This window comes from Trachemys scripta, chromosome 12 (genome assembly GCF_013100865.1).
Source record: "Trachemys scripta elegans isolate TJP31775 chromosome 12, CAS_Tse_1.0, whole genome shotgun sequence".
NCBI lineage: Eukaryota > Metazoa > Chordata > Testudines > Emydidae > Trachemys > Trachemys scripta.
In genome coordinates, this window is record NC_048309.1 from 29,222,378 (window position 1) to 29,238,359 (window position 15,982).

Below are 15,982 nucleotides of genomic sequence, written 5' to 3' on the forward strand. Positions count from 1 at the left end.
TGGACCCTGGTGCCCCTTGCTAGCTGGGTGCTGCCCCCTGGCAGTACCCACACACTCTGGGTCTCCCCTCCCAGGGGAACCCCTACCCACTAACCCCACCTCACCTCAGTGTAAGGCTACTGCCAGTCACCATCTAGCCCCGCTCCCTGGGGCAGACTGCAGTATCAGCCATTCATTACAGGCAAGGTTGGGATTGGACCTGCTGCCTTTGCCTAACCCTGGGCTGCCCTCTGCAACCCCCAGTACCTGTTGGCCCAATGCTAGGCCACAGCCTGGGGCTTTCCAGGCTGGAGCTCCCCAGCTCCTCTGCCTTTCCCCAGCCCTACTCGACTCAGGTACACTGTCTCAAGCTCCCTGCAGCCAGGCCCTTCTCTCTCTGAATGCAGAGAGTAAGTGTCTCTTTGCTCCTGGCTCAAGTCTTTATAGGGCCAGCTGGGCTCTGATTGGGGTGTGGCCCAGCTGCAGCTGCTTCCCCCAATCAGCCCAGGTCTTTCCTTCCACAGCGCTGGCTGTAACCCTCCTCAGACAGGAGCGGATGACCACCCCGCTACAAGCCCAATATGCCATTGGCCTTCTTGGCAACAAGGGCACACTGCTGACTCATATCCAGCTTCTCCTCCACTGTAATCCCCAGGTCCTTTTCTGCAGAACTGCTGCTTAGCCAGTCAGTCAGTCTGTCCCCAGCCTGTAGTTGTGCGTGGGATTCTTCCTTCCGAAGTGCAGAACTCTGCACTTGTCATAGAATCATAGATGGAAAGGACCTCAGGAGGTCATCTAGTCCAACCCCCTGCTCAAAGCAGGACCAATCCCCAGACAGATTTTTGCCCCAGATCCCTAAATGGCCCCCTCAAGGATTGAACTGACAACCTGGGTTTAGCAGACCAATGCTCAAACCACTGAGCTATCCCTGCCCCCCAACAAGATTGTCCTTGTTCAACCTCATCAGATTTCTTTTGGCCCAATCCTCAAGAGCAGGCCAAGGGACCAGGGGCCAGGAGCTTGGCTTGCATTCAGTTTACCAAGTGATCCAGACCGCTCTGTATCAGTGATCTGTCTTCTTCATTATTTACCACTCCCCCAAATCTTTGTGTCATTTGCAAACTTTATTCATAATGATATTATGTTTTCTTCCAGGTCATTGATAAAAATGTTAAATATAGTGAGGCCAAGAACTGATCTCTGCACGACCCCACTGGAAACACACCCCCTTGATGATGATTCTCCATTTACAATTACTTTTTGAGATCTGTCAGTTAGTTAGTTTTTCATCCATTTAATGTGTGCCATGTTAATGTTGTATTCTTCTAGTTTCTTAATTAAAATGGCATGCAGTCCCAAGTCAAACATCTTGCAGAAATATTACATTAACACTATTCCCTTTATCAGCCAAACTTGTAATCACATCAAAAAGGTATCAAGTCAGTTCAACAGGATCTATTTTCCATAAACCCATGTTGCTTGGCATTCGTTACTTTACCCTCTTTTAAATCTTAATGAATCGAGTCCCGTATCAGCCAGTCCATGATTTTGCTTGGGAATGATGTCTGGCTGACAGGCCTATAGTTACCCAGGTCATCTTGCTTACCCTTCTAAAATACTGCCACAACATTGGTCATCTGAAATGCCCCCAGAGTGGAAACAGGGGTGGCCTTAGGAGGAGTGAGGGGTGCAGGGGATGTTGGGAGGAAGAGAAATGGGGGCAGAGTTTGTCTTGGAAGGAATCGGGGGGGAGGCAGAGGGGATTTTGGGAGAGTCAGGAGTCAGGGCAGAGATGTTCTTGGTGGAGTCAGGGATGGGGGCAGAGGGGCTCATGGGAGGAATCTGGTGTGGAGGTAAAGGGCATCTACGGGTGTCAGAGGTGGGGGCAGAAGGGAACTCAGAGAAATTGGGGAGACAAAGGCATATTGAAAGGATTCAGGGGTGGGGCAGAGGGGATCATCAGATGAGTTAGGGAGGGAGGACAGAGAACATGTTGAAAAGAAAGGGGTGGAGACAGAAAGGCTCCAGGGAGCTGCCAGGGGTCAGGCAGAGGGGATCATGGGAAGAGTCAGGAATGGGGACAGAAGGGCTCCTGGAAGAAGTCACAAAAGTGGGCAAAGGGTATTTGGGGAGTATTCAGGAGTGAGACAGAGATCATACCTCCCAACATACCCAGTAACTAGATCATGATGGGTCCTTTCCTCAGGGATAGGGGAGGCAAGAGGAGGCCCTGTGGGGTTGCGTGCTGCCCCCAGGGTGTACCTGATTTCACCTCACAGAATTGGGGAGTCAGGAGATGGGAAGTTGGGAGGAGCACGGGCGAGAGGAAGGGGAGATACTGGCAAAAGCTAGGGGTGCGGCATAGAGTGTAATGGGAGCAATAAAGGCCTGAGACAGAGGAGACCTTTCAGGAGATAAGGGCAGGAAGAGAGGGGATCTCCAGCAGAATCGGGTGGGTAGATGGATTGCTGGGGGCAGAGAGACCTGTATTAAAAACATTGACATTTTCCTTTTATCACATATCAATGTAATGACAAAAATAGTGGAAATAAATTTGGAAAATGATTAAATTACCTCAACAGAGAGAGATTTCACAAAAAATAACCCATGGCCTATTCACAAAGTTGTAAAAATGCACCTTTGACCAGTCCTCTACCAAATTCTTAGGTTACATCCTCTCTTCAGAGGGCATTAGGATGCATCCCCAGAAGGTGGAAGCCATCTGTAGCTGGACCGTGCCCAAGTCCCACCAGGAGTTACAGTGCTTCCTGGGCTTTGCAAACTTTTACCGACGATTCATTCCAGGCTTTTCAGGGCAAATAGCTCCTATGACCAATCTCATCCGCAAGGCCGCCAAGTTTGTTTGGACACCCAAAACTCACCATGCTTTCAAACAACTCACTACTGCCCCCATTCTAGCACACCCAGATTGAGCCTAGGCATTCATAGTGGAAGCTGATGAACAGAATTATGAAATATTGGATAAGGAACTACGTGCAATTCAATCAGCCTTCAAAGAGTGGCACCATCACCTCGAGGGAGCCCGACACCTAGCTAGTGCAAGTCTTTTCAGACCATAAGAACCATGAATATCTGGGGAAATCTCAAGCCTTGAACCAAAGACAGCTCAGATGGGTGTTCTTCTTCTCTTGGTTTGACTTTGTCACCACCTATCACCCAGCAACCAGGAATGGGAAGCTGATGCCTGATCCTGAAAGGGGGAATACTACCAAAAGGGTGAGGAACCTAGCCAAGAACTGCCCTATCTCCTAAAACCTCACAACTTCCTCAGTGCCACAACATACCAAGACCTGCTTGATCTAATCCAGTCCACTTTGCAGAGCAATTCATTAGCACAGGAGGTCAATGAACAGTCTGACAAACAACATCCAGAACCAAGATGTAATGTTCCCCACGGGATGAGATCGCCTATCTCAATAGGCACATATACCTTCTATCAAGGTGGCCATGACTAGAAGTGCTTCGTCTCTGCCATAACACTCCGTTGGCAGGCCACTCCATGATTCACCTTTGCCCTGATTCCCACAACAAAACAGCCTTTGCTATACTTGTAGGCCTGCTCCTCTTTGTCACAATACCATTTGGGTTACTTGTGGTCCCGGCCACCTTCTAGAGGTTGATGGACCAGGTGTTATGCTGTCATCATCAGCACAACAGCCTATATAGATGATATAATCTACAATCGAAATTAGGCTACCCATCATCGGCACCTGGCTGCAGCCCTGCAGTCATGATGAGAGGCCAATCTGATGGTGAACCCAAGAAAGTGCATGGTGGGAAGGCAGGAGACTAAGTACTTAGGGTTTATGGTAGAGAACAGCAGGGTACAATCCCTAGTCGATAAGATGGAAGCATTGGCCATCACACCCATCCTAAGCACCAGGAATCAGGTACAGACCTTCTTGAGCCTAGCCAAATATTACAGATGGTTTGTGCCAAAGTTCACCTGACTGGCAGAGCCCCTCACACAGCTTACAAAAAAAGTCATCTCCAGAGCAAATTGTCTGGTCACCCTCAAGAGATTAAGTGAATTCTCTGCAATAAGCCTGTTTTGCACAGCCCCGATTTCATGCAGGAGTGTATTTTACAGCCCGATACCTTACAGTGGGCCCTGGGCAATGTCCTTTCCCCACAGTTCCACGGCCATGAACAACTGCATCCTCCTCTCCAACATTTCCAGTACGAATATCCAGGACAGAAAGGTTGGCCAGCCAGTGGGCTGTGAGGGCACTAAGATACTACCCGTACAGTACTGTCAATCCAAATGCTTTGACTATTATATTATATTTATTGCAATGTCATAATAAAACATAATCAGATTGAGAGGGACCCTTCCCAGACAGCAAGATTTCAACACCAGGCCCAGGAGTCACTGGCACCGCTACATCACAGCCTGCCCCCCCTCCTCCCACCTCCAATAGGGACTGCAACTGCGCAGCTCTTTCTGTTACAGGGGGCTCTTCCCAGCCAGCTCAGACTCCGAGCCAGGCTGGAACCAGACCTGCTGACCCTCTGAGGGTGTTTCATTTTTCTTTTGGCTGGAGGGTTTTTTGTCCATCTACCTCTCAACTGTGGCTCTTGCCATGTCCCTCTTCTGGATCATAGCATTAATTCTCTCTCCATCCTTTCTTTCCATCCATTGGCTCAAAGCTCCCCTTCCTGTTACCCTCACCTCACTACAGTTCCCACCCCCTGTACCTACTCCTCTTCCCCCCCCCCAATCCAATCTCCCCCTCCTCCTATCAGCACAAATCGAAGTCCCATATCCGGATTCTTCTTGTCACCTCTGGTGACATTGGCCCCAACCCTGCCTCCACCCTCTCAACCTCCCACACAGGGCCTCACTACAACCTCCACTCCTCTCATGCGATCTTTCCTAACCTCATGCCTGTCCCTTTCTTCCCTACTTCCCCTCTCCCCTTCTCTTGCTGGCCCTGGAACACCCATTCCATCTCTAAAAAGATCAAAGCCATCCAATTCTTTTTAGCCAAACTCTTGTGTAGAGAGGCTATATTCCAGCTGTAAATGTAGATTGCAGAAATGCCATGGAGTTGCATGGGGAAACAGCTTTTGGAAGGGCTGTGTGACAGATATACAATATTCTGGATAAACTTTATTGAATTAAATGTAATGCTTTTGGCCTTGTATTAAAAATGCATGTGTTTATGGCTAGTGTGAGATTGTATGTAACATCTCTAGGAGGAGGGGGTATGCTAATGGTTATCAGCCCTTTGCAGTTTCAACCTGGGGAGTGGACCCATTGTCTGGCCAATTACCTATTCACAGTCTCTTCAAAGGTTCAGACTGGGTTCTCTAGAGATCAGCAGACAAAAGACTTTGGGATAAATAATTGGGTGGTGAATTGACTCAGGGCCTTCACTCTGACCCAGCAAATGGACATGGCCTTCTGTCCAAGGGGGTCCCAATCCTTAGGGAAGGGTTGGAAAGACTGACACCGACCTAAGCCCTTGTGGAGATGGCGGGGGGTGGGGGGGGGGCGTGATCTCTGGTAAACTTATTAGCCTGTGTCTAGGTTCTTTTATTCTTTTTAATATGTTTTCTCTGTAGTGCTGTTACCATAAGAATAAAATGTGCTTGCTTAGAAATACCAGTGGTAACTGGGGCAATTGCACTGTGCACTGTCTCTGAAGAGAAAAATGAAGCAGGCCTGCTTAGGCAGACTGTCCTTTGCTGGGAATAACATAATGAAGGCAGGGAACTGCTCATCCTGAAGATATCCCTATCAGAAGGGAGAGAGACTCAGGTGTGCATCGAAGAGAGGCGATGGACAAGGAGCTGGGAGTGGGTGCCCTTGCTTGGACCACTGAAGGGAAATACAGGTGCCGTTTCCCTGAATGGTGACAGAGTGCACCCCTGATTTTCACACACAGTAATGCATTTGTTGGGTGTAACAGGGTGCCTCGCCTCTTAAGGGCTGGAAGGCTGGGGCTAACCAACCCTGATCACAGTATGAGCCACACTGGGAAAGATCAGGGGACTGCCCTACAAGGAGGAGCAGGAGGCCACAATGAAGGGGGGTATGCTCAGGGATTACAGACTGCTAGAAGGGAGCAGGTTCTAGCAGACTCAGGACCGAGTCCAGGCAGGAAGGCCTGGGAGAGGCCTGCCAAAGGAGAAAAGGCCTCAGGCAGAAGGAGGAAGAGAAGTCTTTGTTTTGTGGGGGCTTTTTGGTTGGGCTTGAAAGCTTTATTTTGAATGTCTGTTAATTTAATAAAGCTCAACCTGAGACAGGATGGAAATGGACAAAAGCATTTTTTGAGCTGTCCAAGAGGGGAAAATGAGGCAGGCTGCCTATATTGTGACCTTAGGCCATGAGGGGTGCATGAGAGGCAGCAGGCCTAGCTACACTATGGTGCGCGGTCCTAGACTCTTTGAACATCTGGCCCCTAATGTATCTCTGAGCTCAGATGCCCCCTCCTTCAGAGGGTGAAACCGCAGCATGCATTCTGGAAAAGCCCTGGGGAAATCATATGTAAAGCCCCTCTCTGACATTTGTCTGTAGCAGAGTTTTAGCAGCTAAACCAAGAAGAAAGTTGAAACTATAAATTGAATTCAGACAGGAAATAGCTGCGGAATATTGACACTGTTTCAGGCCTTATAGAAACCTGTTTCCATGACAAAGGGACATGCACAATACATGTTATCATCACAATCAGAAATTAGTTGGCATCCAGTCTTGCCCATAGGTACATTTCCTGTTATTTTGTCAGTTACACAAGGGAACTTAGATGGTTTGATTGGTTCATGAACTTCCGAGACCCTGTGTTGTTAGGGAGAGGGTGAGAAGTTACAAGAAATGAATTATATCATTTGTAACAATTTGTATTTCATTTCTACCTAGAGGCTTCAATACAAATTGTGGCCCCATTGTGCTAGGTGCTATGAGAACATGTAAGATGATGTAATCCCTGCTACCAGAGACACACAGTGGCCATCTGTCCAAAAAGTTGTACATGACAGGGTTTTGTGGTAGGGAGACTGGACAGAGGTTATCAAGATGGTTGTTTTACAACCACATCTCCTGCACACAGTGCTCAGTAATAATAATAATATGCACGTACCCCAAACATGCTCACAACAGCCCTGTGAGGGAGAGAAATATTGTAGTAGCAGAAAAAGAAGGGTTCAGAGAGGGGTAGCAAAAATGATTAGAAATCTGGATAAGGAGAGAGTGAAAATACCAGGACTGTTTACTCCAGAGATAAATAAAAGAGGACACAATAGAGCTATCAAAAATAATTAATGGAATTGACAAGGAAATTTGAGCACAGCTATTCATCCTTTCTCATAATTAGAGGTACAAAGGACATTTCCCAATAATTGAAAGGCACCAAATTTAAAGCTAAGCAAAGAAAATATTTTTGTCAAAATTAGCCGGTGGAACTCATTGCCACAAGATATTACTGAGGCCAAGAATTTAGAAACTTATTAGATGGATAATGTGGGCATCTAGATTGACAGCAGTAAGGACTGGGGGGAAAGTTTGGATGATGTATAAGCCTTCAGGACATAAGGCAATCACTAAGTGATGTGGTTTAGGAAGAAACTTTGCCTTTGGATAGAAATGCTCATTAGGGTGTTCTTACACCTTTCTTAGAAGCATCTGTGACTGGCCATTGTCAGAGACAGGAAACTATGTTAGAGAAACCATCCTGAGATGCCTTAAAAGGGTCTGATGTTCAGAAAATGCAGCACTTCCACCCTGTGAAAAGCAGGCTCCCCAAAATGAGTGATACAATATCTCTAGTTACTCTTGCAAATAATGCAGCACGGAAATGTATGAGCTGAAACTAGCTTTAGGGGGATCGGCCACAACAAGGAATGAAAAGAGAACAGAGGAGGAGCTGTAAAAACCGAGCATGGTGCTTACAGTTATGGGCCAGGTTCCTTTCAGATTGTTCTCTACTCCATACCAAGCAGCCCTGTTGCTAGGGCACTGACACTGGGGGCAGGCAAATGGCATGACAGGCAGGGCAGATGCACGTGCTTTCAAAAGTTCACGTACTTAGTGAAGAACACAATCTCAGTCAGAAACTTTTATTTTTATGAACTACGAAAACATAAGATACATATTAATGTGATTGTTCAGCATAACAAATATTCAAGCTTTCAAAAAACTTCAAAGATTCAGAAATATAAAAATATAATCTTAACATGCTGTGTAATTAAAAGACTGCCCCTGAAACAAAAGTTGAAGTCTTCTTGGATAACGGCATCTGAATTTTTCCACAAAGCCAGTTTTATCAATTTGTCATCAAATCACTTTCATATTACAGGAGAATTAGGGTTCTCCTTCTTTCACGGGCCATGCTCATACTTTGGTGTGATAAAATCATTTTCAAACAAGAAAAGGCATTCTCACAAGCTGCAGCTGATGCTCCAAACAACAAGACCACTATAGACATTTCAGAAATACATGGGAAAGCCTCCCTTAATTCCTTCACAGTACCTAGAACTTCTTCATATTCTTTGCAATTCCTCTTATCTATCAGTGGTGTAAATACACCCATTTCGACTTTCACCTTCTTCATATTTAATCCAAGCAAGTCCATCAAAGCACACAGTTATTCCAATTTCAAGAAGTCTGGAGAGCTTGTGGACTAGATCTCTGACAAGCTTTTGTATAACTTGGAGTTCTCAGAAAAAACTTCTACGCAATTGACCACTGGTTTCATCAATCGGTTCTTGATACGTCTGGGCCACTGATGCTCCTTTTCACTTTGGAATCCAGGTCGGTGATCTTGACTATGGAATCTTGAAATTTTGGGGCAATAACTTGGCTCTTTTGGTGGCACATCTTAAAGTTGACGTATCATCACATGCATCTTTCAAAGCAAAGTGCTGAGATGAAAAAAAAGCTTCAAGCGTCTTTCTCTTTTGCTGAAATTCAGGCAACAGAAATGAATTCAGTTCAGTTAGCAAGGTGCATTAGTTCCTTTTGAAGGTAATTGTTCACAGGAGCAAACACTTTCAAAATCGTTCTCATAACCTCAGCTAAGAACAAGAATTTGGATAATTCTGTAACTTCCAACAACCCTCTTGCTTCAATGAACAGATCGCCAGACCCATTCACAATATTAGACAGAATACTCTGAATTATTCCAAATTCTTGAGGATTATTTCCAAGGTTTTCAGGTGGCCAGTCCACCTTGTTTCTATGAGGCCTGGTCTACACCACAGCGTTAGGTCAACATAAGGCACCTTACGTTGACCTAATTATGTCACTGTACACCTTACAGCCTTGCTCCCACTGATATAAGTGCCCTACTACACCGACATCATAACTCCACCTCCACGAGAGGCATAGGGCTTATGTCTGTGTAGTTAGGGCAATGCAGTGTCCCTGTAGACACTGGGTTACTTACATCTATGGTTATCATGCTTGTCAATTTCACTGCTGCTCAGTCTCACTCCAAGCTGGGCTGTCACTCAGACTCTGGGCTCAGGCTGCTGCCTGGGCTCCCCAGAGTGGGGAGCACAGCTGCGCTCAGCAGGGAGCTCCGCACCCGGAGTCAGCTGCCCTGTTCCTGGCAGGGCGCTGAGAAGCCCGGTGTGGCTCTCCTGTTCCCAGCAGGGAGCTGAGAGGGCAGGGAGCGGGGAGCCGGGTTATTGGCACACAGCTGCATGCGGAGCTGAGACCCCTGGCTCTCAGCCCCCCACACTGCCCCTCTTAAGTCAATGCAAGCTCTCTTGGTGAAGACATGCACCACCAATATATGAAGGGCAGTGTGGACATGAACCACTGCAGTAATTACTGTGGTGGCTGTAAGTCGGCCTAACATAAGATGTGCCAACCTAAATTTACAATATCAATTATTTCATTCTGAAATTCAGCAGAGAAGTGCTTTGCTTTTTTCAGAATGGCTTTCAGAGAATCCTTGAATTTTGGCTTTTGGCCTGCAATAAACTTAAATAGGTTGATGAAAATTCCTGATGAATTTTTCAGAGTAAAATCCATTTCCTTGAAGTTTATGATACCTTGATTTCTTCTCAGAGCCAACTCATTTATCCAGTTTGCTGTGATCACTTTCACCAAGGTTTTTAAGTAGTATTGGTGTTTTTCAATTTGTAAGGATGACACAAAAGCAGAAATTGTGACACCTGAAAAAGGAAGTCATGCTAACATAAATGAAATTCATAATTCATTAATGTTGTTGAGCAAATTAACAAGCTGAAATCATAAAATTAGCAAAAAAATTTACGCTGGATCTACCACATCAAGTTTTTGAGCTTTCCTCAAGATAGAGGATTTAGGGCACGTCTCACTACAAATTTAAGTTGACTTAAGTTAAGTCGACATGCAGCCTCTGCAATAATTATTGCGTTTTTTCATGTCCATACTACCCTCCTTCTGTCGGTGGTACGCATCCTCACCAGGAGCACTTGCATCGACCTAAGAGGAGAAGTGGGTGGGGCCAATAGCCCAGACTCTCAGCTCAGTGCGAAGCTCCCTGCTGGGAGCCTGGCTACTGGCCTTACGTCGACCCACCTCTGTAGTGTAGATCAGGCCTTAAAGTTTATAGGTGATAAGAACCTATTTTTAAAAGATTTTTTTCTCTTCTTTTGGCATGGTGACTCATGATTATTCAGGATGGGGGGAAATGTCCTCCTTAGTCTCTCATGAAAAGGGTTTCTTTTCAGTTTCAGATTGTTTTGGTGTTTTCCCATTAATTTTAATGGTCCACCATTATCTTTTCCTGGATTGTGCTTGGAACTAGTCTGGTCTAGCTAGAGAGCCAGCCCCTCCCTGCCTGATTGCTTCACCATCATCTCTCTGACATGGAGCTGAATGTTGCAGCACAAATTATGAGCACGGTTTTATATACACAAGTACGTAAATTCATAACCATAGTTTGTATACATATGTTATAGTGGCCATCAGGCTCAGAACATTACAAGCTTTCATAAGAGATCTTACTTGACATATATTTATTTATACACAATACTATTGTATACAAAGAGTTCACTCAACTACATATTCTTTGGGGTTCAGTCCACATGTTCTCCTCCTTGGGATGTCTGGACCCTGATTGTCACAGAAATGTGGAAATAGCAAAAAACTATCTGTAGCTTCTCTTTTCCTTGCTGCCACCCAATCAGCCATTGCCTTCAAGTAGTGTAAGCAGTTTAATGTTTGATTAAGCTTTGCCTTGAGAAAGTGCATTTTTCCAAAATAGAGAGACAAAGTAGGGGAAGTAATATCTTTTATTGGACCAACTTCTGTTGGTGAGAGAGACACGCTTTCAAGCTACGCAGAGCCCTTCTTCAGGTCTGGAAAGGTACTCCGAGTGCCATAGCTAAATACAAGATGGAATAGATCGTTTAGCGTAAGTAGTTAGCTTCACGGTGAAGTGGCTCATTAGACACAGGGTTGGACTATCCACAGTCTCTGGTGAGATGGTGCTCACAACCCGGTCAATCCAGAAGTTCCCTTGGACTCTGTCTGCAGGTGCGGCACAGTCCCTGCACAGTCCATCTAAGGTTTCTTCTGAGATCTAAAGGAGCTTTCCAGTTCCAGTCAATCCATCCACACTCTCTTGTGCGCTCCACAAGGAACTCTCTCCTCTCTGCTCCCCTTCTTTTCCCTCCAAACAAATAGGCAGGATCTGGTCACAGAACCTCCTGCATTGAACCTTGTGTCCCCACTTCATAAATCTCTCTGCAGAGTCCCTCTCTGCAGACACTTTCTTGCCAGGGTTACACATTTTTTTATTATAACAGCAACGTAATGCAGTCACCACACTTCACTTAGTTGACACATGGTAATGTGCCACCCAGCCCCCTCCAGCTACTGGAATTGTGACTACTACTCTGTGGCCTTAGGCTTGCAATCATTCAACTCAGACTAAGAAACTAGGGGGAGGAAACTGGAATGCATCTTATTTCTACAGGGGCAAACAAATTTCTGGGAGAGGCATTCCCCCCTTATACCTCCTTCGCTATGGGACTCTTTCCAACAATTCACATCAAGCACTCCTTCTCGCTGAGTCACTCATGAATGGATCTTATTACTAATACTCTCCAGTACCTGTGTCTAAACGGGTCCTCTCAAAGGAAGGCACCCCTCCCTCAGGGAGTGCCATTAGTCAAGCTCTCCAATGGACATCAGTCTGCTTCAGCAGCTCTCCAGATCATACCATGGGAGGTAGGTTTAGTGTCTGTCAGACTGAGGTGCTTTTAATGAGTCCAGCATATGAGCATCTAGAAGTTCCTGTTACCTGGCTAGTTTCCCTCACCAGAAATTCCAGTCCATCCCACACCAACAGCACAAAGCTGCGGAGATGGAGAAGTTCAAGAGGAAATTATTAAAATAAGAGATCATCAGGTAGACTTTGACATTAGACAAGTTCATGGGTTTAATGCAAAATGATGAGTCGACCATCCAGATACCAGTGTTGCCAACTCTCATGATTTGGTCATGAATCTCATGAAAATTTTTGTTTCCCTTAAAGCCCCAGCTCCTGGAGTCAAGTGGAAATGTGATGATTTCAGCCTTCATTCTTAAAGAAAAAGTAAGTTTCTAGTCCTTGTGGATGTGGGAAAAGCTTCAAAATGTGATCTCAGTGCACTCTAAAGCAGTGGTGGACAACCTGCAGCCCATGGGCCGCACACGGCCTGTCAGGGTAATCTGCTGGCGGTCTGCAAGACAGTTTGTTTACATTTACCGTCCGCAGGCATGGCCACCCGCAGCTCCCAGTGACTGCGGTTTGCCATTCCCGGCCAACGGGAAGTGGCAGCTGGTCCTGAGAATCATTTATAACAAATAATTTACAGTATGGACAACTCCACATGTTGAAATATCAGGAGTCAGGCCCCCAAAATCATGAAATTAGTTTAGAAATCATGAGGTTTTTTTTAACAATAATACAAATTGGGAGTTTTTTTATTTGCCTTCTAAGTTTCTGATTCTTAAGAGTTCACTTGCTTCATGTTTTCGGGCTTTTCTCCACAATCCTGAGGGCTAGAAACAGACTTTTAGTTTTTAAATGATAGCTGAGATTCACATGTAAATGTTTGACTCCAGCAGCTGAAGCTTTTAGTAAAACACAAAATATCGCAAGACTTAGTACTACTGAGTTTATTTGCTGCTTCTTCTGGTTGCAAGTTGCCAGAGAGCAGACAGTGATTCTCTGAAATGCATCTGTTATTTGGCATCATCCATCAAACCAATCCTGACACTGACACTCAGTCAGTAGCTTATTCATGATCAGTTTGTTGTATTTGATATTCTCCCTTCAAAACGTGAGCAGCTTTGATTGAACGTGCTAGTCACATGGTATACGTCTGTACCCCGATGGAACAGGCATCACTTGAGAGTCAGATTTACAATGGAACACTCATGAGGATCAATCTGAATTTCACTTCATGCAGATATTTTCCAGTCCTTATTTAATGTTTGATTTTTCCAGTGAACAATCAACATAGAGTGAGTTGTATTACAGATTGTAACAAATATCCATGTCAAATTTATTGTATTTGCTGCCCCTTTGGCCCAGGCTATTAGCAAATATCTGAGACCTTGCCAGATTGTTTCCATTAGGAGGAGAAACAGATTATGAGTCAGGTCGTTCTTTGGTGCAATACAGTTTATTTACAAAGAAAGGACACAAAGTTCCTTTTCCCTGAACACGGTAGAGACAAACAACATCAGACAGTTCCTTGATCCCAATTTCCAAGCCTTCTTCTCCAGTCAGTTCTGTGCCCCTAGAAGCCCTAACTCTCGGCTCTCGGCTCCCTCTCAGGTTCACGCTAATGACTGCTTCTCTCCCTATCTGTTGGCTTTCTGCTTCTCACACACAGCTTTCCAAACAATCCCTTAGCACCCGCATTTGCAGTCAGGGAACCCTCAGCCCACACACTTCAGCTTCTGATCAGTCCTTGCCATGCAGCCCATTGCCTTGGGTGGTGGCTTCTATTGTTTCTAGATATCACAATACCTAAAAGGCCTTAATTGTTCCTTCCATTTAGCCTGAAAGAAGACTGCTTAGCACACCCATGGGCTTTGACCAGGCCTGCAATTGTCTAGAGATCAAAAACGTGCTTGATGGCAGCCATTAGCACTTTCCAGGAGAACATGTTGTTTGCCCAGTTCCAGGAGTGACAAATATTTTTCTGTCATTAACAGTCCCCTGTAGCCAAGGCTAAAAGGTATCAGGTATAGAGAGGGGAAATATAAATATTAATGAATGTAACATAGGGCCTACAAGGCCTCAGGCCTGTAAAATATTTAGCTTAGCCAAATTAGGCTTTAGGATAAATTTGCATAAGTAAATTAATAATAAACCTGCTGAGCTTGTGTCTATATCTGTGATATGCTGATGTTTTGAAAATAACTGCTGAGTTTGCATAATATTGTCTACCAGAGATCAGCAGACACCACAAGATGACTGTTGGTAGCCCGGATGAAATATTAGAGACTTCCTTAAGGTCCGCCTGTTACTGTGGTGATAAAGTGACATAAATGTTAATGAGCTATAAGGGGAACTAATGAGTTAGCCTATGAGAAATGGGGCACCTCAGAAGTAGTGGGGTGTGGATGTTCAGATAAGGAAAAGGGGTTAAAACTTTCATAAATATGTATGAACCCCAGTGGGCATTAGCTTAATACGTTATAAAAGCTGTAATGTGGCCTGTGTGCCTTGGTCGGGGGAGGGGAGACACCCGTATGAAATTTTGGGTTTTTCTGCAAGGCCTGGTGTGAGTAATGCAAATATTATTCATTCTGAATTGGTCTCTCTCCTCTACCAGATTGCAGTGTGCGTATTGTTTGGTTGGTTTATAGAAGTAATTATTACAGAAAGAGCACTGTGTAGTCTCTGTTGTGCACCATGGGGTCCCCCTTCTATTGATAACCTCTCTACTGTAGTTGATCTTGGGGGCTGAACTCTCACAGACTAAACTAGGTGTAAACCCTCACCTTGGGGTGGGTAACTGGTTAAAGTAACCCTTAACTATAGATAAGGCTGTACCCCAGTCCTCCCCAAAAGGCTGCCCCTCCAAAATGGGAGAGTAGAAGAAAGCCTCAGAAGTGGACATCTCTGTCCAAGAAAAGCTACTTGAGGCAGTCACTGCAGAACATACAATGGGCAGTGACTTAACAGAGAGGTCATTGCTCCTAGCAACCAAATACGATGCTTGATAGCCATGAAATGCAGCTTATGCTGTGGTTGGCAAATTCTCACTAATAGTCATTTCTGTATAGTCATTGTGCAGAGCAAAGGCTACAGCACTTTACTCCACCTATCTGATCATCACCTGCAATAGCCACTAACTGCTATCTATTCCTGTATTTATTGGAAATAAATCCCCATTCAGGATTTCCATGGTGTTCTATTAACTGTGGCGATAATTAGCGCTCCAGCTGTGGACCTGGAGAAGGCTCTGTACTTTCAATATAACACTTTCTGGTAATGAGATATTTATTAATGCTCATTTCTTCTTAAACAAAACACACCAAACCCGATCTCTTATCGCTCTCTTGGTGTTTAAGTTATGAGTAACACAGGAAGCTATTAGCCCAGGAGACAGTAAATACACCCTGCTCGGCAGCCTGTAGGAGTAGGAGGTGCAGCGATAAAACCAAGATAGATCTAATCATCCCTGTGTACACAAGGCTTTCTGCAGCTCGTGAAACGATGTCGGGATCCAAAGGCGCTTTGTCTTTTTTATGAGAAAAGCCGCCATGATTTAGCAGTTTAATCACTTTGCCCACAAGAAAACGCAAAACAAAGAGCATCATTGGGAGGCAAGAGATGTTTTTGACTTCCTATTAGTGAGGAACGATGTTTACTTCTGAGCAGAGTGGCAGGGTGGACACAGATTAGATTAAAGTTATTTTCTACATCAAGAGCCAGGCTCAGGACCAAATTTCTAAGAGACCAACATGGTAACCACTTGGAAATGATGTCCCCACAAGTTTGCAGCCAGACTGGGGAAACTACTGCTTCCTACCAAATTCCAC